The sequence below is a fragment of the Bos grunniens genome, chromosome 3 (genome assembly GCF_055505025.1).
Source record: "Bos grunniens cultivar Pamir isolate PY7600 chromosome 3, Bosgru_T2T1.0, whole genome shotgun sequence".
Lineage (NCBI taxonomy): Eukaryota > Metazoa > Chordata > Mammalia > Artiodactyla > Bovidae > Bos > Bos grunniens.
In genome coordinates, this window is record NC_141167.1 from 93,524,359 (window position 1) to 93,551,459 (window position 27,101).

Here is a 27,101-nt window from a genome sequence, read left to right on the forward strand (position 1 = left end):
TTATTTCTCACTTTCATGCACTGGAGAAGGAAATGGCAACCCACTCCAGTGTTCTTGCCTGAGGAATCCCAGAGACGGGGGAGCCTGGTGGGCTACCTTCAATGGGGTCGCACAGAGTCGGACAGGACTGAAGCGACTTAGCAGCAGCAGACAAATAAAACAAAAGAAAAACTAAATAGATCCTATTGTTAATGAATGTTTTGTATACAATAAAAACATCATCTCAAATCAGCAGAGAGAAAGATCAATATTTTTTAAGTGGTATTAGGATAATTGACTGAGAAGGCAATGGCACCCCACTCCAGTACTTTTGCCTGGAAAACCCCATGGATGGCGGAACCTGGTGGGCTGCCATCTATGGGGTCGCACAGAGTCGGACACGACTGAAGTGACTTAGCAGCAGTAGCAGCAGCAGGATAATTGAATCACCACATGGAAAATAATAAAATTGGATGTATCCCTTACATTTGCTCACTAGGTTAAATTCCAAATGGATCATACAAATACAAGTACCAAAAAAGTGGCTATTTTAATAATTTGAAAGTAGTGAAAACTTAATCTAAATATGATTAAGGAAAAAAGTGACAAATGTGATTACATAATTTTTAAAAATTCCACATGGAAAAATAACACAAGTAAAATAAAAGACAAGAGATAAACTAGGAAAAATGTTTGCAACTTACATCACAGATTAATAGCTAATATATATAATATATTAAAAATAGAGAAGAAAAAAGCCAGCAACCCTATAGAAAAATAAGCTAAAGATATAGACTACTGAACAAAAAACATGGAAATAGCTCTTAAGTGTTATGGGAAAATGTTCAGTCCTGCTCATGACAGGAGAAACCACACTGGGATATCATTTCTCATCTATCAGATTGGCAAAAATTCAATTCTGGCAACAAAGTCTATTGGCAAGCCTATGGGGAATTAGGTTCTCTCAAAATCGCTGGTGGAGATATAAAGTGTTGAATCCTATGAAGGGGAATTTGGCAAGATCTAGTAAAATTATCTATGTATTTGTTCTTTATTCTGGCAATCTACTTCTAGGAATATTTCCCAAAGATACACCTGCAAAATAATGAAAAGATATTTTCACAAAGCAATCCATTGTAGTCCTATTAGTAGCAAAAGCCTACACCAACCAAATATCTGTCTGTAGGAGACTGCTTGAATAAATTATGCTGTATCTATGAATGGAACACTTATGCACCTGTATAAAGGAATGGTGATTCTCTTCATACATTACAATACGACAATGGTGAGATCCCCAGGATTTACTGTTAAGTAACAAAAGGCATGGTGAAGAAAAGCATGTAGAGTAATTCATCTTTTTATCTATGAATAGAGGATACACATACGGTTCAAACATATACATATATTAATATGTACACATTTATATTTATATTTAAAATTTTAAATATTAAAGTGTTACTATGGTATTATATGAACTGGTGGTATCTCTATAAAATCATGATTTTTCTAGCTCACCAAAAAGACTTAGAGGCAGTGAGCAAAGCAATATTATTGAGCCCCTCTAGGACCCAAATTTTGCTTAGAAGCATGATTTCCCACTAAAAGGAATCAGGCTTCTTAGAGAAAAGGCTGATTCCAGATCGGGGGGTGGAATGTACAAGATAAGCCTGAAGCATCTTGTCATACCAAAGTCAAAAATAGCCATCAGCAACTACTGGGATCATGTCAAAAGGGCAGTGGGCCAATTGAACAGTCTCTCTTTGGGTGGAAAGGGAACAATTTGAGCATCAGTAAGGAAAATGACCGCCGTGGAATGAAATGCATCGAATATATTTAAATCCATGAGTTCATTTTTTAATTGATTGCCTCTGAAGGATATTAGAGAATGACTGAAAACAGAAATAAAACAATTGGATATTTATTATTGACTCCTAAACAAACTGTAGCTTAGGATTAAAAAAACATTAGATGAAGAAAAATCTGCCTTTTAGAAGTATTGCATTTAATATATGAAGAAGGTATGACCACAAGTCCATTCCGTAGGTCTGCCTCTCCATTCCTTCCGATAAAATAGCTTCATCAGTGTTATTTACTGGAATTAGATTTTCACCAATTTGCAAAACCTAATGAAATAATGAGTCAGACATGCCCGAGCAACTTCACTTTCACTTTTCACTTTCATGCATTGGAGAAGGAAATGACAACCCACTCCAGTGCTCTTGCCTGGAGAATCCCGGGGATGGGGGAGCCTCGTGGGCTGCCGTCTATGGGGTCGTACAGAGTCGGACATGACTGAAGTGACTTAGCAGGAGCAGCAATGAAATAATGGATCTACATGGCTATCATCAATGGCTGCTAAGGTCATAAAAAAGAGACATTTTGCACCTCCTGATAGAAACACACAATCCCTCCTGTGAAATGGTTTTGAAAAAAAGAAAAAAGAAAAAAACCAAATCTGAATCTAATTAAGCCTTCAGATCTAACTACCAATTTAAAGGATACATAGGGAATAAGGTAACATGTTAAAGAACACCATGAGGATGCAATTAGCAAAATCCAGACTGCAGGAAAGTATAAGTTAAACAATATAGTTTCTACAACAACAAAACAAGGTAATTTTTTTAAAAAAACAATGGAGAAAGATCCTACAGATTAAAAGAAATTTGCTGCTGCTGCTGCTCAGTCATTTGTCATATCCGACTCTTTGCGACCCTGTGGACTGTACTCTGCCAGGTTCCTCTGTCCCTGTGATTTTCCCAGCAAAGATACTGGAGTGGGTTGGCATGCTGTCCTCCAGGGGATCTTCCCAACCCAGGGACTGAACCCCATGTCTCCAACATCTCCTGCACTGCAGGTGGACTCTTTACCACTGAGCTACCCGGGAAGCCCAAAAGAAATTTAAGAGAGTAACTAATTGAAAGGTATGGACTTTATTCAGATCCCAATTAAAACCTCAAACATATATATATATATACACACATATATATGTATGTATGTATAGACATTCATGTGTATTTGATAATATGAAGGAATTATTGTTGGGTTTCTTTGTATGATGATGGTTTGTGATGATGTTTAAAAAGAAATCCTTATCTTGGAGATACTAAACTATACAGAGGAAAATTTTCAAAGATACAATAAAATCAGAGTGTAAAGTAAAAATCTCTTCTAGACAAAAACTATCCTTTTATAGACAAAGAAAAAAATCCCTTAAAACTCTCCATAAAGTACAGAACAGAGTCTGCCATCTTTAAATATATCTAACAGTTTTCTGTTTGCTGTTGGGACATATGAGTGTTTTTTTGTGCCAGATGAAATAGATGGCATTATATTTAAGACCTAAACAGTGTTTTAAAATGTGTATCAATAAATTCTAAAGCCATAAGTAGTGCTGAGAGTACATAGTTGAAATTATACAAGTGCAATGTGCAGCTGTGTGATTCTACCATGATCAACGTTAAACAAAGTGTCCTACCATGGGACATGGCAGCGCAAAATTCTTAATAGGGCTAGTCAAAGCACTCATTGTGAGAGGAGTGTTAAGTAAGAGAGATTCCGGCACTTGAACCACAGGACTTGGGGAAGTGGATAGTCAATGTCAGAGGCAACGTTTGACATCTAGGATGGATAGCGAAAAACACGTCTCAGCTCAGACCACCCTGATAGGAAGAAGTCTTCCACTCATTCATTCATTCACTCACTTAAAAAAAAAAAAAAAAAAAAACTTTTATTGAATACTATGCTAGACACTATCTTAGATGCTTCTGCTGCTGCTAAGTCACTTCAGTCGTGTCCGACTCTGTGCGACCCCATAGACAGCAGCCCACCAGGCTCCCCTGTCCCTGGGATTCTCCAGGCAAGAACACTGGAGTGGGTTGCCATTTCCTTCTCCAATGCATGAAAGTGAAAAGTGAAAGTGAAGTCGCTCACTCGTGTTTGACTCTTCTTGACCCCATGGACTGCAGCCTACCAGGCTCCTCTGTGCATGGGATTTTCCAGGCAAGAGTACTGGAGTGGGGTGCCATTGCCTTCTCCCTATCTTAGATGATGAGGATACAAAGATGAACATATATTCCCCGTCCTCCGTTTGCTCACAGTTGAGCATGGACAGGTGAGTGGATGAGTGATTGCAATGCACCTTACTAGGTGGTGGTAGGTAGAGATGCACCCAGGAGGCCATGGGAACCTAGAGGAGGAATGTTCACATTACCTAAGGGAAGGCAGTCCCAGGTAGGCTTCAGAGAGAAGGTGATGGTTGAGATGAGCTTCGAAGCAGGAATAAAAATTAAAGACGTGAAGAGGGGTTGAGAATAGGAGAGCACTGAGACATGAAACCACGTTGAGGGCCTGGTCTTAATGGAGGCCAAAGGTGTCTTGCAATAGACAATATCTGAGAAATTCAGACACTTGCCATCCAGGAAAAAACATATAATAGACTTGGATCCTAGGGCAGGAGTTCAGTCCTGGATAGATCTGATAAAGGCAGGAACCCTCATCCTAGTAACAGAACAGAATGATGGCAAAAGTTCAGTCATTTACAGTAGGATTTAGGGCAGGGAAAGACCAGCAGAAGGCTGATTCACACTACGGAGCTACAGCTGCCTTACTCCTTCATTGTACAAACATTTGCTGAGTAATTCCTATTTGTCAGGCACTGGCTAGATGCTGGGAATACAGAAGAGGACACAGTAGCTGCCTTCAGCTTGAATACTTCTTGCTGCCTCCATAGATCATAAAAGCAGATGGTAAGATATGTCTTGTTACGGGTCTGGTACTGTTGTTGAATACTTGGATGTGTCAACTAATTTGGTGTTAAGAGCCTCTGGATGTGAATTAAGTAGCTCATCTTGGAAGAAACTCAGGGTTCACACTGGAAGCCAAGCCTTACGGGGCCCAGCAGAAAAACATGGGAAAAGTTGTAACCTGTTGGCTCCCTGTCTTCACACTGACCATTGTGCCCAATCTATGATTGATACAAGTTGATTCTCTTTCCTTTAGTTTTACCATGGACCCAGACAGGGTGTGACAATCTTGGCTCTCTGTGAGCTTGCCCCATGGACGGAGGAATGGCTGGTGGAAGAGGCACCCCCAGTGACACTGAGGTTACCTCTCTGCTTTCCATATCCCACTCTCTGCTTTCCATATCCCACTTTCTCTTTTTTGGATTCTAGCTTGACTCTGCTCTTACTCCCCGCTGATGCTGATAGAAACTGAAGATGCGGCATTGCTCAGGACTCAGAAATGGTCAACAGTTGTTGAATGTTTGCTCTAGCTTGCATGCCTGTGTGCTAAGTCACTTCATTCGTGTCTGACTCTTTGCAACCCCATGGACCATAGCCTGCCAGCCTCCTTTATCCATGGGATTCTCCAGGCAAGAATACTGGAGTGGGTTTTCATGCCCTCCTCCAGGGGATATTCCCAACCCAGGTGTGGAACCTGTGTCTCTTATGTCTTCTGCATTGGCAGGCGGTTTCTTTACCACTAGTGCCACCTGGGAAAGACAGCATCCTGAATGATATGGGAAGCTTTTGGAGAGGAACTTTTTCTGATTTTCCCTCTCCCTTCTCCTCTATATCAAAAGTCTAGCTAATCTTCCAAAACTACTTCTTTTATGGAGTATTTCACAATAGCATCTATCCACCATTTACCCATCCAACCATCCATCCATTCATCTATCCATCCATCTATCTACTTATTCATTTAACAAATATTTATTGAGCACCCACTATGTTAAAGACCCTGTGTATACAACATCGAACACTAGATTTTGTCCCCACCTTCATGGAGTTTAACCACTTCATCTACAGGTATCTCTCATTTTCCTGACTGACTGTAGTTCTCTTTAGAAAGTTAGTCCCCTACTACATCCTGCTGTGGCCTGACATTTTCATGCATTTGTGACTTATCTCTCCAGTACAATTATAAGCACAACAAAACCAGAACTGTGTCTAATACTTTCTGATATCTGTCATGGGGCAGGTCCAGTTGCTACACAGAGAGTGTTTAATCTGTACTTGTGAATGAATCTGCAGGCGCAAATACTCTGCCCAGGTAGGAATGGAAGGTTCCTCTGGTGACTGTACTGGGACTTTGAGACACTGACTCATCCCTTTCCTGGCAGGCCTGCACTGGCCCATGGGTGGGGACTGAAGAGTGAGATGCTTTGTACAACAATCAGATTTAAGTACAAGGAAGAGCATGTACAATATAAATTTTAAAAAGGAAAAGTGAAATATGACACTGGATGTCCGTGATGAAAAAGTGTGACTGCAGCTGTTTTCTCAGAGTACCATTGGGCCACGTGACATCCTGCCATGCCATCCTCATGTCACCTACTGCAATCTGATACATTCTGGACCAGAAACTCCTGTATGGCTACAAACTGAGGCTGGAGTATAAGGGTGGGCTGTCTTAGTCTTAATTATCAAAACCATCAAACTCACCTGTCCTAGAAATCTTAGGCATAGAATTTCATTTTTTATCTGTGAATTTCTCCTTTTTTTTTTTCACCTAAACTGAGAGCAGGACTGGCCTTTAGCAAACTGCAAATAAAAAGGTTTGGAGTACCCTCAATCTTTATTTTATTCACTCTTTCTCCCCTCCTTCCACCTTAACTACACTCCTTTTTTCACCCATGGGACTTTCCAGGTGACTGAACTAAACCTGAGCACTATAACTACTGCAGCCCACTCCTTAGAGCCCAGGTTCTGCAACAAAAGAAACCACTGCAATGAGAAGCCCCCACATCTCACCTAGAGAGTAGCAAATGATCGCTGCAACTAGAGAAAGCCTGTGCGCAGCAACGAAAAGCCGGCACAGCCAAAAAAAAAAAAAAGATAAAGACAAGAAAATAAGGCTATAAAAAATAAATAGAATCAAGACTGATGGTAAAGAAGAAGTCTTCCAGTGGAAGTTTGGATATCATCACTTAGAGGTAAAGGCATGAGAAACATTTGGGGCAAACATACAGTGGCTCTGAGATCATATTAATTGTCAATGACTTGATACTGACTTTAGTGCTTCTGTTTCCTCCTTGCCTTTGTTATCAGGTAGTTTATCTTGGGGTTTCCCTGGTGGCTCAGCAGTAAAGAATCTACCTGCAATGCAGGAGACCAGAAGACTCTGGTTCAATCTCTGGGTTGGGAAGATCTCCTGGAGGAAGAAATAGCAACCCACTCCTGCATTCTTGCTTGGTGAATCCAATGGACCAAGGAGCCTGGTGAGCTACAGTACATAGGGTCACAAAGAATCAGACGTGATTGAAGCAACTGAGCATGCACACATGCAGCTTACCTTAAGCTCAAATCTTTTAAAAAGTCAACTTTTAATCTTTCACTATTGGGAAGACATGAGTTATAAACAAAGGGCATGGTTTCAGATATATTTATTTCCTAGATGCCCTGGGTTTATAGAGTTCGATAGCATGCATCTTTAATAGAATTGACTAAAACTGTTGACATTGTCAAATATCAAAGGAGAGTTTCTTTTGCTGACTAAGGAGATGAACACATGTCATAAAAGCAGTGACTCTTCAATTAGCTAATGACCTTCCCTGACGGCTCAGATGGTAAAGAATCTGCCTGCAATGTAGGAAACCCAGGTTTAATCCCTGGGTCAGGAAAATTCCCTGGAGAAGGAAATGGCAACCCACTCCAATATTCTTGCCTGGAGGATTCCATGGACAGAGAAGCCTGGTGGGCTACAGTCCATGGGGTTGCAAACAGTCTGACACAACTGAGTGATTAACACTTGCAACAATTTTGAGAGTCATTCTAATAGTCTATGAGGATAATTCAAGCAAGAAAAGTTGTCACAGTGTGATTGATTGTCATTTGCTGCTAGGATTGTCCTGAGTTCAGGTGGGGCGTGCTCAGGTCTATGGAGACTGGAAATCAAGACTTCTTGATTTGAAGTCTTAACCCTGAACAAAGGTCATTTTTTCCACAAAGTCTTTCCTGGTTTCCAGTCCCTGTGGAATTGACCAATCGCCTTATCTGTATCCTCGGCTTATCAGGAGTATGGCCTCTTCTGTTAGACTGTGAGTCTTACAGGCAGAGATTAGCCCATTCACATCTGTAGCCTCAGTGCTGACAAAGTGTCTGTACAAGTGGATGCAATAAAGTATTTGTGAATGAATGAATAAATTTAGCCTTACTCCATTTGTGTGGGTGAACATATCTTTTTTGGATTGAACAGAAATCATAGAAACTTGGAATAAGGTAACTGTTCAGTCTTCACTAGTCTCATCCATTTAAGGTACTGGATTAAAGACACATACAGAGGAAGGTTATGGTAAGGACAAGGATGCTCTATCAATTTCAGCTTCCCAGATGATAGTGCAGATAAGTCGTCAAGTGTGTTTTGATACGCATGGTTTGCCCAGGAGTTGGTCAGAGCTCCAGGAACCTATGGGACTTACTCCAGATGTGGCTATTTTAGCAAGTATTTCCTAAGGTAGATAACGCAAGTTTAAAGTTGAACTGTTCTATGCTATGATTATGTGGGGACCTGAGGCAATACTTTATCCTGTTCAAAATAGCTGAACTCCTCGGCATTGAGATAGTTCTAGCCAAGCTAGGATATTAAAATACCTCCTCTTGCCAAATACAACATGCAGCATGAACCCAGAGCCAATCTGCTAAGACATTGAAAGCAAACGCGAGCAGGCAGACATACAAACAGCAATGTACACTGCTTGTAGCATAGATGGTTTTGGACAATTCAAGAATTCTGCATCCCAGCCAAGTGGTAAAAAGTTACAGGATGTGTTTTCATCTTGTTAGTAAAGGTGGGGCTGCCTGTCCTCCCAGAGCGTAAGACCTGGCCCTTCTTTGTTGGGTTAAGCTCATGTCCACTGACAGATCCTCCTGCCCCACCAAGTGACCTTGGGCCTCCGAAGAGCCAGCTCCTTCCAGCAATCAAAAAGTTGCTACAGTTTCCATTCATTGGGGTATTCCTCTCCTTCAGCCTCACCCTCCAATTGTAGTTGGCCTGCTGTGATGATGCTAGTAGAGGCAATGCCAATCACTCCTCTCTCCTTTTGGATAGAGGAGGAAACGTTGCTGGGAGGGAAGAGGAAGAAACGCTATTCTGGAGAGGATTAGGAGTAGCTTTGAAGTACAGTGAATGCCACTATTGTTGACTGAATTCTACTCTGTGCTGGGCACTTTATCCCTATTTCATTGAATCCTTCAAACAATCTGTAAGGTAAATACTAATATGATGAGCTCCAGTTTGCCAGTGAGGTTCAGAGGGATTAAATAATCCACCAGCTCAGTTAACCAGTGAGGGCTGCCCTCTGATGATTCAGCTTACCCTTCTGTTCTGTGTGGCCTCCTCTGTGTGTTATGTCCCAAAGGAAAGCTCCCTTAACACCTAGTTCTACAACAGTCTATTACACAGAGTGAAGTAAGTCAGAAAAAGAAAAACAAATATCATATATTAATGCATATCTATGGAATCTAGAAAAATGGTATTGATGAACCTATTTGCAGGGCAGGAATAGAGACTCGGACATAGAGAACAGTCTTATGGACATAGTGCAGGCAGGAGAGGGTGGGACGAAATGAGAAAGCAGCATTAAAATTTGTACGTTACCATGTGTAGCATACCTAGCTAATGGGAAGTTGCTGTATAACACAGTGAGCTCAACCTGGTGCTCTGTGACAACCTAGAGAGGTGGGATGGGGTGGGAGGTGGGAAGGAGGTTCAAGAGGCAGGGAACACATGTATATCTGTGACTGATTCATATTGACGTCTGGCAGAAACCAACACAACATTGTAAAGTAATTATCCTCCAGTTAGAAATAAATGATAGGAAAAGACCTGGTTCTACCCTTTCTCCAGGACAATTGAGATGGGGAGAGATGAGCCGAGGGCCACCTCTGGGATAGGAAGAGGCTTCACGCCCTAGAGAATGACTTCCTCCCTACGCTTGTGTGATGGCCCTTGGCCTTAAATAATTGAAACAAGATGACAAGGATGATCTCAAAAAGAGACCAGGCCTCGGAGCCTGGGCTTCTAGTTGGGGTTGCCTTCCATTCATTCAAACTCCTTTGGAGCCAATTTTTCAGAATTTAAGATTTTGTTTATTTAATATAAATTGATATAGTTTTCTTGACAATAATATACCCTTCACTGTGCTTGGGAAGGAAGTTTTATGATGGTCATTCTTGGTTATCAGATATTTTCTGAGCAACAACTTAATAGCTGAAGGGGAAATAGCATTGAAAAGTTTGTCTGTTGACAGCAGCAGCAAGCTAATATTAAACTTAATCTCATGTTTATCCTGGTACGACATTATTTAAACAACATGGAAAGAACCACGCTGGCCACTAGGACCAGGCAGTGGTCCTAGGCATCATAGGTCATAATCAGTGACCAGGCACCATTACCAAAATGATGACTTTGGTAATATATGACTTCCAAATTCTTATTTTTACCTCTCATTAGAAATTTTACTGTCCTGATTTATCCATATAATTTTAACTGATATTTGGTGTTACCAGGGGGGTTTATTTCAATATCCTTAACAATTCCCACTAGGAAACTATTTTTACTACTCACTGTAATTGGATTGTTAAAGTTTCCTGTGTAAGAAAATTAGCATTTTTCCCATAGTTTGAAAAAAAAAAAAAGCAGACATTAAAAAAAAAAGACCTTAAGGGAGAAACTCAGTTTGTGCTCCTGATTTGTGGTGGCTTTTTCTGGTTCATTTTTAAAGTATCCATTACCCAAAAAATCTCTAGAACATGTCCATGTTACAAAGTATAGTTAACCTATAGTTATATTTATAGTATTTTTGTATTTACTTATATTAAATTATATGTTTAAATATAGTTAAGTTACACAAACAATAGTTAAATGAATTACAGAAGCTAGAGTAGGAAATCCTCATAAAAGAGAAAGAAGCCAGAAAAATAATGTCTGAGCATCTCTAACCCTCGGAGCCTGCCGTGTAGGTCAAGAGACAGGAGTGGAAAGAGTTGATGAGAAATCTCTTGAAGCACCCTTTCTTCTTCCTGAAAAATCCAGGGATAGCAGAGGAGAGTGGGGCATTCAGAGCCCTGGGCTGCTGTGCCAGGAATAAGGATAACCTGGTATCATGGGCCAAGATGCCCCTCAATAAATATTTGTTGATTTCACTGAGAGTGATGAGTCTTACTAGTGCCCAGGTTCAGAATCATAAACTTCTTGCGTTGAAGCAATACTCTGAATTGCCCTTAGATGCAAGCAAAGAAATGCAGGTTTTGGAGGGCAAGCTAATGTGATGGAGACAGTTGGTAATTAGACTACTCTGAAATAGTTCCTGTTACACAAAGCTCTTATTTTGACGCAAATCAATGCATCACTCTTTCCCTTTAAACTTTCTCCATTTCCTATGCAACTAAATCACAGCATGACCTTTAACAGCCTCTCAGTCTAAAATTCCCTTTTTCTTGGCTTGGAGGCACCCTGTTGTGTGATCATTCTCGGTAATAATAACGTATTGATGTTGGCTCTTAGAATAATGACTATTTCACTAGGACACTGACTATTGTAACCAAAGGATTAGTTGAAACTACTCTTTTTTTTGAAAGGAATCCAGCTGGAGAGGATCTTCTGTCCTGTTTGGAACTAATAGTCTTGAGAGGAAACTGTAGATTACATTTAATCCCAGGAATTATGTAGATGACGGAGGACGTTGCTAGAGCCAAGACGACTTGCTGGAGGGAGTCTTTTCTTCAGTCCATCCCTGCTGTACATGCTCCACCATGAACACTTAGAATGCAGCAAAGGTTGTTCACCTGTAACAAGAAGAGCCAATTCTGACTACATGTTGGATCTGTTTCTTTGACTTTCATCTCTGCCTTTCATTGCTTTTATTATTATAATCATACATAATAGCCTGCCTTAGAGAACCTTACCCCTCTGCCTGACTGTTAAACTAAAATGACTTAGTTCAGCTCATAAGGAGCTAACCCTGCCCATCTGAATGGCTGAAGGAAAGGAGAAATTAACACATCTCCAATTTTGCAAGATAATGGTCTTTTACTTTACTTCCCTACCTCCTTTCCCTTTCTGCTATATAAAAGAAACGGGCATGCAGACCTCAATGAGATGGGTTTGGAGACACTAGTCTGCAGTCTTCTTGGTCTGCTGCTGTGTGCATGCTCGTTGTGCCCGACTCTGAGGCCCCATGGACTGTAGCCCACCAGGCTCGTTGTGTCCATGGAATTTTTCAGGCAAGAATACTGGAGTGGGTTGCCACTTCCTACTCTAAGGGATCTTCCTGACCCAGGGATGAAACCCATGCCTGTTGCATCTCCTGCATTGGCAGGCAGATTCTTTACCACTAGCGCCATCTGAGAAACCAGATTTTGGAATAAAGTCGTATTCCTAGCCTCGACACCTCAGTTTATTGGTCTGTCATGCAGAGAGCAGAGTGAACTCGGTGTTGATAGCATATTCTTTGCTAGAAATTCTTGCCTCTTGCCTTCTCCCTTGCCTCTCTCCATTCAGAAAATGCCTACTCATCTTTCTAGATTCAAGTTCAAGTACTGCTTGCTCTACCAGCCTTCCCCAGCCTTCCCCCAACCCTGTGCTGGAGCAGACACACTGCAGGTGGAGCTGGTGGCGTGCATTTCTTCCCAAATCTTTGCTCAGTGACTTCACTTTGGTATCTTGAAATCAATCAAGCTGGATATTATAAATCAAGGAAATCGCCAAATGCTACAAATAAGAACAGTCTCCCCGACCCCAAAGAGCTCATTTTTATCCATACCAGCACCTACTGGGTAACACTCAGCTGGTTACTGTACACAGAGAGAAAAACCTCGATGATAGTAGAATAAGGATTATAACATGGAAGAATGATCTTTTCAAGTTGCAAATCTCGCGTGAGGAAACACACAGAGAGAAGGTCTTTGCCACTAATTCCAGTTCTCTTTCTACACACAATTGTGAAGTTCTAAAGTTCTAAGAAGTCTAAAGTGACAGGTTCTGTTTTGGCAACATTTAAGGTGGCAAAGGCTCCCTAGAAAAAGGTACTCCTGGGATTCAGTAAGACAAAGTGACAGTGAGGAAAGCTAAAATGCTGGGTTGGAGGGAGAAGCCAGGAGGTAGGGTGGGACAGGGATTCGGAAGTCCTACCAAGACAGAGAAACCCAAATCCAATCTTTTGATCTCCCTGTGGCTAACAGCTCCAAGCCACACAAAGCTGAGAGAGCCTTTCAAGATGAAGGATTTCCACTCTGTATTTTGTCATTAGCTTTGTTTTTTGTTTTATTTTTGTTATTTTAGCTGAAGGGTGGATTTGGACTGGACTGAGTGTATGTGCTATGGGGGAGGGGCACGCAGCTGTCTCAGAGGTGACAGCAAAGCTTTCTGGGAGCTGAGCCATAATTAAGTGATAGGACAAATGTCAAATTTCAACAAGTGAAGCTCAGGAGAATTATCCGGATATGTTTCTATCCCACATGAAAACACAGGACTAATCCCCAAACAGGGTGTTGATAACAGATACCAGGAACTTATCCTTTGAGATCCTCTTACGAGTTTAAAGCCAAGTTAATACCATTTGAAAGGTGATAAAAGTTAGGACTTCTATGAAATTGATTTAAGATCCATAAAATATTGCCAAGTGAACTCTAACGAGACTTCTTCTCTGAAGCTTTCAGGTAAGAAGAAATGAAAGAGGGACCAGAAAAACAAATAAAATTTCTAATATAGTTGAAGATTATCATTAGAGATGATACACCCCTAATGAACTCTGCATTAGGGTGGGACAGAGACGGTCACTGAGTTTGGTATTTCTAATAAAAACGAAATTATATGAGCAATCCATGGTCCTTAGTAGTATTTATTTTCAAAGCTCAAGAGTTGTTTATATGTTTTTCCTTTATCCTGTGTTCCTAAAGCCAATTAGTCATGAAGCGGTGTCTCCCACTGTCTTGTTCTGTGGTATGTTTGCCTTCAGTCTGATACTCAGAGCTCTGGCTCTGGGGAGGAGGTCAGGGGGCGATCTGCTTCCCAGAACTAGCTTTCAAATGCTTTTCTTTCCCCTTGGTTTGTGGTTATCGTTAGCAGGGTCATAGACAGGGTTATGTTTTTGAGAAATGCATTCTTTTCTACCCAAGCTGGTGCTACCTACGAAATATCCCTCTCTGCCTGCAAAGAGAGGTTCAAGACATCAAGCGTTCTTGAGTGGGGTTCTCAAGAGAGGGGCTAAGGCACAGTGGTAGTCCTTGAGAAAGCAGGCAAAAGAATTTCAGCAGGCCTTTCTTCGGGTGCCCTCAAGCCTTCCCTTCTCATCACACCATGAGCCAGGCCCTCCGGAAACAGCTCACAGGGTTGACAGCCAGTCCCCCCATCTGGAACCCAATGATCCCAGAGCTCCAGGCTCTCAGCGTGTGGACAGCATTTATCTCTACTAGCTCCTTCTAATACATTCTTTCTGCACTCAGTCTGCAACCACAAAGGGATATTATTAAAAACACAAAAAAGACGTAGATAAGAAACTTAATATGCCAATTAAAATACCAAGCAGAAACCAGAAGAATACCATTCTCAGACTTACAATTCCCTGTACATATGCTGCCCCAAAGGAACTCCAGAAACCGCTACCCAAGCTAAAAGGAAATCTTTTAGTCATCTTGGAGCACAACACCGCTTAGAGCTGAGAGATTTACCTCCTGGCTTGAGAGAGGTTTTACACTGAATTATTTGACATCCCCAACTCCCACGTATTGGCAGCTCTGTAATTGTTTGTGAATTCCTAATAATAATAGCTACCATTTCCTAAGTCCTTGGGGCTTCCCTGATATCTCACTTGGTAAAGAATCTGCCTGCAATGCAGGAGACCTGGGTTCGATCCCTGGGTTGGGAAGATCCCCTGGAGGAGGGATAGGCTACCCACTGCAGTATTCTGGCCTGGAGAATTCCATGGAGTATATAGTCCATGGGGTCACAAAGAATCGGACACGACTGAGTGACTTTCATTTTCACTAAGTCCTTATTTGGATCACAAACCATTAGATGTTTTATATATATATATATATATATATATATATATGAAGGAAATGGCAACCCACTCCAGTACACTTGCCTGGAAAACCCCATGGATGGAGGAGCCTGGTAGGCTACAGTGCATGGGGTCACAGAGTTGGACACGACTGAGCGACTTCACTTCACTTCACTTCATACATATACATATACATATAGACACACATGTATATACAACCCATATATATGGTCTACCTGGTGGTTCAGATGGTAAAGAATCCATCTGCCTATGCAGAAGACCCAGGTTTGATCCCTGGTTGGGAATATCCCCTGGAGAAGGAAATAGAAACTCACTCCAGAATTCTTGCCTGGAGAATCCCGTGCACAGGGGAGCTGCTGCTGCTGCTAGGTCGCTTCAGTCGTGTCCAACTGTGCGACCCCATAGACAGCAGCCCACCAGGCTCCACCATCCCTGGGATTCTCCAGGCAAGAACACTGGAGTGGGTTGCCATTTCCTTCTCCAATGCATGAAAGTGAAAAGTGAAAGTGAAGTTGCTCAGTCATGTCCGACTCGTAGCGACCCCATGGACTGCAGTCCACCAGGCTTCTCCGTCCATGGGATTTTCCAGGCGAGAGTACTGGAGTGGGGTGCCATTACCTTCTCTGACAGGGGAGCTAGGCAGGTTATAGTCCTGGGTCGCAAAGAGTCAAACATGACAGAAAGACTTTCATACACACACACACACACACACACACACATATAATTTTATGTTCATAAGAACTCTATAAGAGAACTCTATACTAAGCCATAAAAAAGAATGAAATAATGCCATTTACAGCTACATGGATAACCTAGAGATTATCATACTAAGTGAAATAAGCCAGACAAAGGCAAATACCATATGATATCACTTACATGTGGAATCTAAAAAAAGATACAAATTAATTTATTTCAAAATAGAAACAGACTCATAAACATAGAAAAATAAGCTGTGGTTACCAAAGGGGAAAGGTGGAAGGGAGTGGTAAATCAGGAACTTGGGTGTAACATATACACACTGCTGTATATAAAATAGATAATCAATAAGGGCCTACTGTATAGCACAGTGAACTATACTCAGTATTATGTAATAACCTATATGGGAAAAGAATCATTGTGCTGTATACCTGAAATTAACATAACACTGTAAATTATACTTCAATAACATTTTTTTTTTAATTTCTACTATCCAGAAAAAATAGAACTCTATAAGATAGGTATTGCTGCTGCTGCTAAGTCGTGTCAGTCATGTCTGACTCTGTGCAACCCCATAGACGGAAGCCCATCAATACCCCCATATTATAGATGAAGAAATTAAATGTTTAAAAATTTATTAATTTTCTTACCTAATGCCAGGTGCTGGGATAGGGCTTTTACACAAATGACTTCATTTGTCCTTGGCTCATCCTTGGCAAGAGCTTTGCACATATTAATGCACATAATTCTCCCAACAGTACAATGATGTAGATGCCATCATATGGCCACTTTTCAGATGGTGAGGCGGAGCAGAGAGGTTAAGGGCTTTTCCATAGTTAAGTGGTAGAGCCAGGAGATGAACCCAGTCTGGCTTTCAGACATAGACTGAGCACATGGAGCCTAAACCACCTGAACACATTGCCTCTTCTCACAGCTGCCCTCTTAGGTGGGTGGGTGTTGTTTCAGACAAGACCATTTGCCCAAGAACCTCCAGCAGAAGAGGTTTTGAAGTGAGGTCTCTGGGACCCTAGGGCCTTGTTCAAGTTGCCTGCTATCTATCCATCCTGCCTTTCCCCATTAGGGCCTTGGAGCTTCAGATATTTCAGAAATAAAAAAAGGAACTTTACCAACTGCTCACCAGAATGAAGGACTGGACTCTGTTCCTAGTATATATTCAGTAAGCATTCTTAGCTAATTCTGAACATTAATTAGACATTACTTAGAAGGGAACAGATGCTCACATAGCATGGATCAGGGACCACAAAGATATTTCTTTTGGTTCTCATCCAAATTGCACAATATAGAAATCTTTGCAAAATAATACTTGTGTAAAAGTAATGGACATTGTGCCAGATGCTGCTTATCACTGTTATTTATCATTCTCTTTATTTTATTCTTATATTTTAAAAATTGAAACCAGCATGAAAAGAACATTTTAATATTGTTATATATATATATATATGTATATATGTGTCTATGCGTATATATCCACATACATACACACATACAAACAGAATTACATTTTTCAATCTTTGAACTGCCTGTTTTAAAGTTGCATGTAACTTCTCTCAAATTCTTTCCTAAAAAATTTACAATAAAGAAAAGTTCATGAGAGATGCTAAACACAGATAGAATGTTTGGTTTTACTTAAGCAGAAGTTTAAATATAAATAATTTTTGTAAAGCAAAGAATATCTTAGGACTTAAAATCAAGTTCAGAGAGATGATTTCTATTGGACGCCCAGTGACCTCTACTTTGTGGTATTCATGTCTTTGTATAACCCCCTCTACTTGATCATCAGTTCAGTTGCTCAGTCTTGTCTGACTCTTTGCGACCCCATGGACTATAGCATAACAGGCCTCCCTCCCCATCACCAACTCCCAGAGTTTATTCAAATTCCTGTCCATTGAGTCGGTGATGCCATCCAACCACCTCATCCTCTGTCGTCCCCTTCTCCTCCTGCCTTCAATCTTTGCCAGCATCAGGGTCTTTTCAAATGAGTCAGTTCTTCACATCAGGTGGCCAAAGTATTGGAGTTTCAGCTTCAGCTTCAGCATCAGTCCTTCCAATGAATATTCAGGACTGATTTCCTTTAGGATGGACTGGTTGGATCTCCTTGCAGTCCAAGGGACTCTCAAGACTCTTCTTCAACACCACAGTTCAAAAGCATCAATTCTTTGGCGCTCTGCTTTCTTCACAGTCCAACTCTCACATCCATACATGACCACTAGAAAAACCATAGCCTTGACTAGACGGACCTTTGTTGGCAAAGTAAAGTCTCTGCTTTTTAATATGCTGTCTAGGTTGGTCATAGCTTTTCTTCCAAGGAGTAAGCATCTTTTAATTTCATGGCTGCAATCACCATCTGCAGTGATTTTGGAGTCCCCCAAAATAAAGTCTGTCACCGTTTCCATTATTTCTCCATCTATTTGCTATGAAGTGATGGGACCAGATGCCATGACCTCAGTTTTCTGAATGTTGAGCTTTAAATGAACTTTTTCACTCTCCTCTTTCAGTTTCATCAAGAGGCTCTTTAAGTATTCTTCATTTTCTGCCATAAGGTGGCATCATCTGCATATCTGAGGTTATTGATATTTCTCCCAGCAATCTTGATTCCAGCTTGTGCTTCTTCCAGCCTAGTATTTCTCATGATGTACTCTGCATAGAAGTTAAATAAGCAGGGTGACAATATACAGCCTTGACGTTCTCCTTTTCCTATTTGGAACCAGTCTGTTGTTCCTTGTCCAGTTCTAACTGTTGCTTCTTGACCTGCATACAGTTTTCTCAAGAGGAAGGCTGGGTGGTCTGGTATTCCCATCTCTTTAAGAATTTTCCAGTTTATTGTGATTCACACAGTCAAAGGCTTTGACATAGTCAATAAAGCAGAAGTAGATGTTTTTCTGGAACTCTCTTGCTTTTTCGATGATCCAGCGAATGTTGGTAATTTGATCTCTGGTTCTTCTGCCTTTTCTAAAACCAGCTTGAACATCTGGAAGTTCTCGGCTCATGTACTGCTGAAGCCTGGCTTGGAGAATTTTGAGCATAACTTTACTAGTGTGTGAGATGAGTGCAATTGTGTGGTAGTTTGAGTATTCTTTGGCATTACCTTTCTTTGGAACTGGAATGAAAACTGACCTTTTCCAGCCCTGTGGCCACTGCTGAGTTTTCCAAATTTGCTGGCATTTTGAGTACACTACTTTCACAGCATCATTGGTTGGACTCACTGACTCATTTCTACAGACAAGAACACAGGAGAAGTGATGGCATGTTATCTCAAGATAAGTTATAAAAAGACAGTGGCTTCAGTCTCCAGTGTTCTCTCTCACTCTCAATTACTCACCCTGGAGGAGCCAGCTGCCATGCCGTGAGCTGCCCTTGTGGGGAGGTCCCCATGGCAAAAATGTATGTCTCCTGCCAACAGCCAATGAGAACGTGAGACCTACCAACAGCCATGTGAGTGAGCCTGGATATGCTGGCAGCCCCCAGCCCAAACCTTGACTGCAGCCTTGGGAGAGACCCTGAGTCAGAAGCACCCAGTCTAGCTGCACCCAGACCCTTGACTCATAGAACTTGTGAGATAATACATTTTTGTTGCTTTAAGCCAACTGAGTGTGGTGGTAATTTGTTTAGCAGCCCTGAAGAATCAATAAAGAGCTTCCTTGGTGACTCAGTGGTAAAGAATTTGCCTGCAATGCAGGAGACCTGGATTTGATCCCTGGGTTGGGAATATCCTCTAGAGAAGGAAATGGCAAGCCTCTCCAGTATTCTTGCCTGGGAAATCCCATGGACAGAATCCTTGGGGTCACAAGAGTCAGATAGGACTTAGTGACTAAACTACCACCACTGTAGTCAATAATGCAACAACAACAAAAAAAAGGATAGGCTACAGAACCAAGGAAAGCTTGACTAAAGTCTACTTGAATAACACAGCTGTGCGACGGTGGACAATTTAACCTCTTTGAGCCTCCACTTCCTCATCTATGAAGCAGAATAATGGTTATTACCTTACAAGACTATTACCATTATTCAATTGAATAACATTTATTAAGTGACTAGTGAAAGGTCTAAGATAATTTGGGTGCTGTTGGGCTACATCCCACAAGCCTGCAAGCCCTATACTTGCTTATCCTCAAGACCAAAAAGCCTGGAGTCAGTGACAGAGACATCAGTGGTTTAATGGATGGGGCAATCTTACATGTATGAAGCCAGGTCCTGGAACAACATCTGACTGTGTGTGGCCAATTGCAGGCAAGACATGGCAGCAGGCTTTGCTCCATGGTAGGGTAGGGGTAGGGGGATAGGGAGGGTAGTGTGTGCGTGTTTTCAGTTATAAGTGGAATTGACAGTCAGATTGACAGTCTGTTACCAGGGAAGCCCACAGAGGAAGATGCCCTTCACTGCTATCATAGTGGAGATGGTTTTGATCTAAAGATTAGAACCATCATTGCTGGGTCTGAGGGCAAGTACTGATTAGGCTCTGTGATTATGAGGGAAGGCCAGGTGAGTAGGATGTTAATGAAGCAGGGACTGGTCAAGCAGGGGATGTACAGAGAGCAAGAGAGCTGCCATCTTGAGTGGCTTGACCATTCAGATGCTAGTCTAATATTTCCTGTCTCTTTCCTCCCCTCTCAGTACTCCCTTTAATCCCATCTTTCTTCTTTATTACCCTTTATTGAGCAATGAAATATTTGAAACAATAGTGAGGGTGGAAAATTTTGAGTCCAATGGTGTTTAAGAAGACAGGATACAGCAGAATCTCAAACATACTGACACTAACACTTGACCTAGAGGTGCAGAAAGAGATGAGCAGTCACCCCTAAAGATGCGTTTTCTTGTCAACAGGTTTGTTTTCTGATTTCATTACAGGACTGGTTATAAAGATATGCAGGTGTTTAGTTATCTCTTCCCCTTAAACTGAATATTCTCAGAGTAATGAATGAAAGATGAACTCAAGTTGCCATGATTTTTCCCGTAGTGTTAAATATACAATGTCTTCTCCCAACATTTCTGAAACTAATTTTATTCTTTTTCTGGGGAAGAATAAAACTGAACAAAAGAGCAAACCAGAGGTTCAGCAGCCTTTGACAGCTCCTCTGAGGTATACAGAGGCCCCAGGTTCCCAGCTGAGAGCAGGGTCTAATATCTGAAATGAAACAAAAGCATTTATTGACTGTTAGGCAGACAGACAGAGGAGCCTAGTGGGCTACAGTCCATGGGGTTGCAAAGAGTCGGATACGACTAAGCACACACATGCACAGAAGCAAACAGCTTAAATTTCCTGATACTCCAAGACCAGTCCTAAATTCATCTTAGTTAAAAGTTTGGTTATAGGGCTTTCCTGGTGGCTCAGAGCCAAGGCAATGGCACCCCACTCCAGTACTCTTGCCTGGAAAATCCCATGGATGGAGGAGCCTGGTAGGCTGCAGTCCATGGGGTCACTAAGAGTCGGACACGACTGAGTGACTTCACTTTCACTTTTCACTTTCATGCTTTGGAGAAGGAAATGGCAACCCACTCCAGTGTTCTTGCCTGGAGAATCCCAGAGACAGGGCAGCCTAGTGGGCTGCCGCCATCTATGGGGTCGCACAGAGTCGGACATGACTGAAGCGACTTAGCAGCAGCAGCAGCAGCAGAACTATAGAATCTGTTTACCAATGCAGGAGATGCAGGGTTGACCCCTGGTCCAGGAAGATCCCACATGCTGTGGAGCAATTAAGCCCAGGCACCACAATTATTGAGCCTGTGCTCTAGAGCCTGGGAGCTGCCAATACTGAGCCCACACATCATAACTACTGGAGCCTGCATGCCCTAGAGCCCATGCTCTGCAGTAAGAGAAGCCATTGCAGTAAGAAGCCTGTGCACTGCAACTGCAGAGTAGCCCAGCTCGCCACAAGTAGAGAAAAGCTCGAGCAGCAACGAAGACCCAGCACAGCCAAAAAAAAAGTTTGTTTACAGCATGGCAAGTGTCAAAGAGCACTAGAAACAGTGAGCAGAACCACCTGCTGGTCCTCTGTCATCCACATGCCACGTGACCATGAACCTAGGTAACAATATTTCTGAAGTTAAAAGAGAGGAAGAAATGGTTCCTAAGATTCCTTCTGGTGAAAAAAGCCATTAAACTAGTTACAGTCTTTCATTTTCCTTTCCCCTCCTGGCCTCCTGCTCCCTGAACTGAGCCTTCTACTTAGATATGTCTGAACAAGGAACAAATAAATATAACATTATGCTGTAATTTAGAGCACATAAAGTCTGCTTTTGATTATAAAATCTGGACTTAGAATGAGAACTCCTGATAGCCTGTAGTGGTGGGAGCAAAATGTATATGGAGCTAGGCATGGGGATAAAATTAAAGCCTCATATCAAAGAGTCGGACACGACTGAGCGACTGAACTGAACTGAACTGATCGCTCAGTATGAAGTCAACAGAGAGTGCTCAGCACTAAAAAGTGGAGAAGTAGCAATACACAAATGCTATTGAGAGATAAGAAAATAAATATCAAAAGAACTGACCGAAGACTTAAAAGTGAATGAGTCTGGGAAAAAAGGGGACTGCTATTCTTTATAACAAGACTATTAAAATATCAATTCTTTGAAGTAAATACTTTTAAACTTTGATTAAAAAATAAAAATGACAACTAATAAACATATTCTCTCAAAAAATAAAAACATTTAAGCTGTAGTGGGTATGCAGGCAGACAGTAGATGAGGCTAGTATTAGTCGATATGAGGTAGGCCCATGTAAACACTGCAAGCCAGGATGAGATTTTTAGTCTTTGTTCTAAAATCTGTGGAAAACCCCAAAAATAACTTAAACAGAGAAGCCACAAGATCAGATATGCTTTTGAAAACAGCAATCCGTAAGACTAAAAGTCACGAGAAGAGGGATCAAAACAGCTTACTGTAACCACCGCATCTAGAGGCAGAGCCTGATGGCTGTCAATAAATAACTGATGAAGGAATGAAAGTCCATTTCCTTCCGCATGTCTGCTTTCTCATCTGTATAATGGGGAGAATAAACCCTCTTCTTACCTTGTCTGCCCTCTTTTTATCTATTTCCAAGAAGACTGGGAAGATAAATGATGTAATAAATATAAAATATCTTGAGTATCTTATGAAGCACCAGTCCTTAAAAGAGTGGTAGCAAAAAGATCCTGGTAGGCTGAGAAGTAAAACATCTGTAAATTACATTAAATATGAATATCTGCTCTAGTTTATGATGGTAGAATTATCCCGAATGAGACAGTGAGGGACTGAGAGTCCACTTCAGAAAAACTGATTCCTGAAATTGTTTTTCCATTTGCATTTAAAGATGTTTAGACTGAAATAAACATTTTCTTCTTGGGAGCATACTATAAATGCAGCCTAGTCAATAAGTCAGGTTGTGTGCGTGTGTGTATGTGTGTGTAAACACACACATATATATTGCATATTTATCATATGAGCATGCTTTCTAGAAATTTATGTGAGCAACAGGCGTTTGTCATAAGCAATAAAATCTTTTATGTGGATTCTTTCCCATTCTTTCCAAGGGGATTTCTCTCTCTCTCTTTTTTTTTTTTTTTCCACAGCTCAGTTTCAGACTCAAGTGAGTCCCTGCTGCTATTTTTTCCCCAGTCACTCTTGTCTTCCTTGCCTTTGCCAGAGCACACTGAAACGAAAGGCGGGCCATTCCTGGACTGGTATTTGCTTGATTAAATGAGGACTTTTGGCATCAATGGCTTTTTGCAGCTTGGCAGGTCATGAAGAGCTGGAGGAAACATTCCCAACCCATATTATTTGTGACAGAATTCAGGTGATTATAGAACAGAGAAATTCATGGAACTATTAACATTCCCCCGAGAGATCACTGTTGAAAGGATGAACCATGAGGGATATTTGAAGTGTGTGAAAGGCCTTTCTTGCCTCACTCCGACTCTTACTGTCAGAGCTGGATACTCGCAGCCTGAAGTCTGCACTCTGCCTTTGTGGCACTGAAATAGTCTCACTTTGCCTTGACATTGTCAGGCACCCAAGCACTGAACTTGAGATTCACCATAATAGCTCTAGCCTCATTCTTAGTCTCCCCCTGCATCTGTCTTTCTACCTCACTCATTCTATCTTACAAATATGAAAAAATCTTCTCAGTTGTTAACTAAAAAATAAATTCCATCAGTCTTTAATTTGTTTGCAGAGAAATAGAAAAAGTGGAAGATTTATAAAGTGGAAAATACAAAACATTTTTAAAAGAAATTAAAGACCTAAATAAACAGGTCAATCCCATGTTCATGGATCAGAAGATTTAAGGTTGTTAAGAGAGCAATACTCCCCCAAACTTATTTACAGATGTGACATATTCTATTAAAATCTCAGCTGCCTTTTTTTTTTTTTTACCAGATATTAACAAGCTGTTCCTAAATTTATATGGAAATCTAGGGATCCAAAATAGCCAAAACAATCTTTAAAAAGAACAAAGTTAGAAGACTCATACTTCCTGATCTGAAGACTCTGTATGCTGCTGCTGCTAAGTCACTTCAGTCGTGTCCGACTCTGTGTGACCCCCTAGACGGCAGCCCACTAGGCTCCCCCGTCCCTGGGATTCTCCAGGCAAGAACACTGGAGTGGCTTGCCATTTCCTTCTCCAATGCATGAAAGTGAAAAGTGAAAGTGAAGTCGATCAAATCGTGTCTGACCCTCAGCGACCCCATGGACTGCAGCCTACCAGGCTTCTCCTTCCATGGGATTTTCCAGGCAGGAGTACTGGAGTGGGGTGCCATTGCCTTCTCTGGAAGACTCTCTATAGATCTACAGTAATCAAGACAGTGTGATTTTGGCATAACGAAACACATACTGATCAACGGAATAGAACTGATGGGAGAGAAATAAACTCTTGCATTTATGTCAGAGAACAAGGATGCCCAAACAATTCAATGTGTAAAGAATTATCTTCCACAAAGGGTGCTAAGACAACTAGATAGTCACGTGGAATGAATGAAGTTGAACCCCTTACCTTAAAAAATATATGGAATTAAGTGGAAATGGATTATAGACCTCAATGTAAGAGCTAAAACAATAAAAGAAAGCATAGGTGTAAGCTTTTGTGATTTGGATTATATAATCATTTTTTAGCATCACCAAAGCACAAACATACACAAAAAACATTAGACTTCATCAAAATTTAAAATTTTCATACCTCAAAGGACGCCATCAAGAAAGTAAAAGACAACTCAGAGGATTAGAGAAAATACGTGCAAATCATATATCTGCTAAGAGATTATATTCAGTGTCTATAAACAATACATAATTCAAGGATAAAAGACAAATAATCCAATAAAAAATGAATTTGAATAGAAACTACTCTGGAAGAGATGTGCAAATGGGCAATAAGCTCATGAAAAGATGTCCAACATCATTAGTCATTATATAAATGAAAATCAAAATCACAATGAGATACCATTTTGTATCCACTAGGATGGCTATAATCAAAAAGACAGATAATAACAAGCATTGATTAGTAAGTGGAGAAAGTAGGAATACCATTTAGAGGCAAATATCCAGGAGAACTGAAAACATGTCAACACAAAAACTTATACACAAATGTTCATAGTGGCATTATAATAATAGACCAAAAGTAGAAGCTGCAAATATCTATCAGTTGATGAATGAATAAACAAAATGATACATCCATACAGTGGATATACAAAGCAGTATAGCCATACAATGGGTTATTCAGTGATAAAAAGGACTGAAGCATTAATACATGCTGTAATATGCATGGGCCTTGAAAACATACTAAGTGAAAAAGTCAGACACAAAAGTCTACATATTATGTGAGTTGACTTATCTGAAATGTCTAAAGTAGGGAAATTCATAGAGATAGAAATTAATAGATAAGTAGTCTCCACCCAGGCACCACTCTGCTGGGACTCAAGGGTTGTGTGGCTGCTACCTGGGCCTCAGGGTCCTTGTGGGGATTCAGCCCTTCAGCACGGCTACCACAAGCCCAGCTCTTTCTGAGGATCACCTCAGTAGTGCTCCAGGCTGCCAGAGATTATGCTGACCAAACACTTCCATTGCCAAAGGCATGTGCCACCACTGGGCAATGGTGGCTGTCATTGGTGCAGTGATAGATGTCCAATTTGGTGAGGAGCTGCCACCCATCCTAAATGCCCTGGAAGTGCAAGGCAGGGAGACCAAGCTGGTTTTGGAGATGGCCCAGTCTTTGAGTGAGAGAACAATAAGGACCATTGCCATGGATGGTATGGAAAGCATGGTTAGAGGCCAGAATGTCCTGGATTCTGGTACATCAATCAAAATTCCTGTTGGCCCTGAGACCTTGGGTAGATTTGTGAATGTCACTGGAGAATCTTTGATGACCGGGGTCCCATAAAAACCAAACAATTTGTAGCTATTCGTGCTGAAGCTCCTGAATTCATAGAGATGAGTGTTGAGCAGCAAATTCTGGTTACTGGTATAAAGATTGTGGATCTGCTGGCTCCCTATGCCAAAGGTGGCAAAATTGAGCATTTTGTTGGTGCTGGAATTGGCAAGACAGTACTTATCATAGTGTTAATCAACAATGTTGTTAAGCCTGTGGTGGGTACTCTGTGTTTGCTGGTGTTGGTGAGAGGATGCAAGAGGATAATGACTTCTACCATGAAATGACTGAGTCTGGTGATGCCAACTTAAAAAATTCTACCTCCAAGGTAGCACTGATATGTGATCAAATGAATGAACTGCCTGGTGCTCGAGTTGGCAACTCTGACTGTGTTGACTGTAGCTGAATACTTCAGAGACCAAGAAGGTCAAGATGTATTGTTGCTTATTGATACCATCTTTTGTTTCACCCAGGCTGGCTCAGAGGTATTGGCTTTATTGGGCAGAAGCCCTTCTTCAGTGGGTTATCAGCCTACCCTGGCCACTGACACGGGCACCATGCAGGAAAGAATAACCATCACCCAAAAGGGATCTATCACATCTCTAAGGCTATCTACATGCCTGCTGATTACTTGACTGGCCCTGTCCCTGCCACTACTTTTGCCCATGTGGACGTGCACCACTGTGCTGTCCCATGTTATTGCTGAGCTGGGCGTCTATCCAGCTATGGATTCTCTGGACTCCACCTCTTGCATTATGGATCCCATTGTTGGCAATGAGCATTATGATGTTGCCTCTGGGGTGCAAAAGATACTGTTGTTATTACTGCTTAGTTGCTAAGTCATGTCTGAGTCTTTTGTGACTCCAAGGACTGTAGCCCGCTAGGCTCCCCTGTCCATGGGACTTTCCAGGCAAGAATACTGGAGTAGTTTGCTATTTCCTTCTCCAGGGGATCTTCCTGACCCAGGGATCAAACCTGCATCTCCCCCATTGCAGGTGGATTCTTTACTTCTGAGTCATGGGGGAAACCCAATTATGATAATAGGTAGAA

The 27,101-nt window shown here is 41.3% G+C and overlaps 1 pseudogene; it reads left to right on the plus strand.

Moving 5' to 3' along the window:
• Positions 1–27,101, plus strand: part of LOC147376129 (ATP synthase F(1) complex catalytic subunit beta, mitochondrial-like) — a 38,748-nt pseudogene that overhangs the window by 11,154 nt on the left and 493 nt on the right.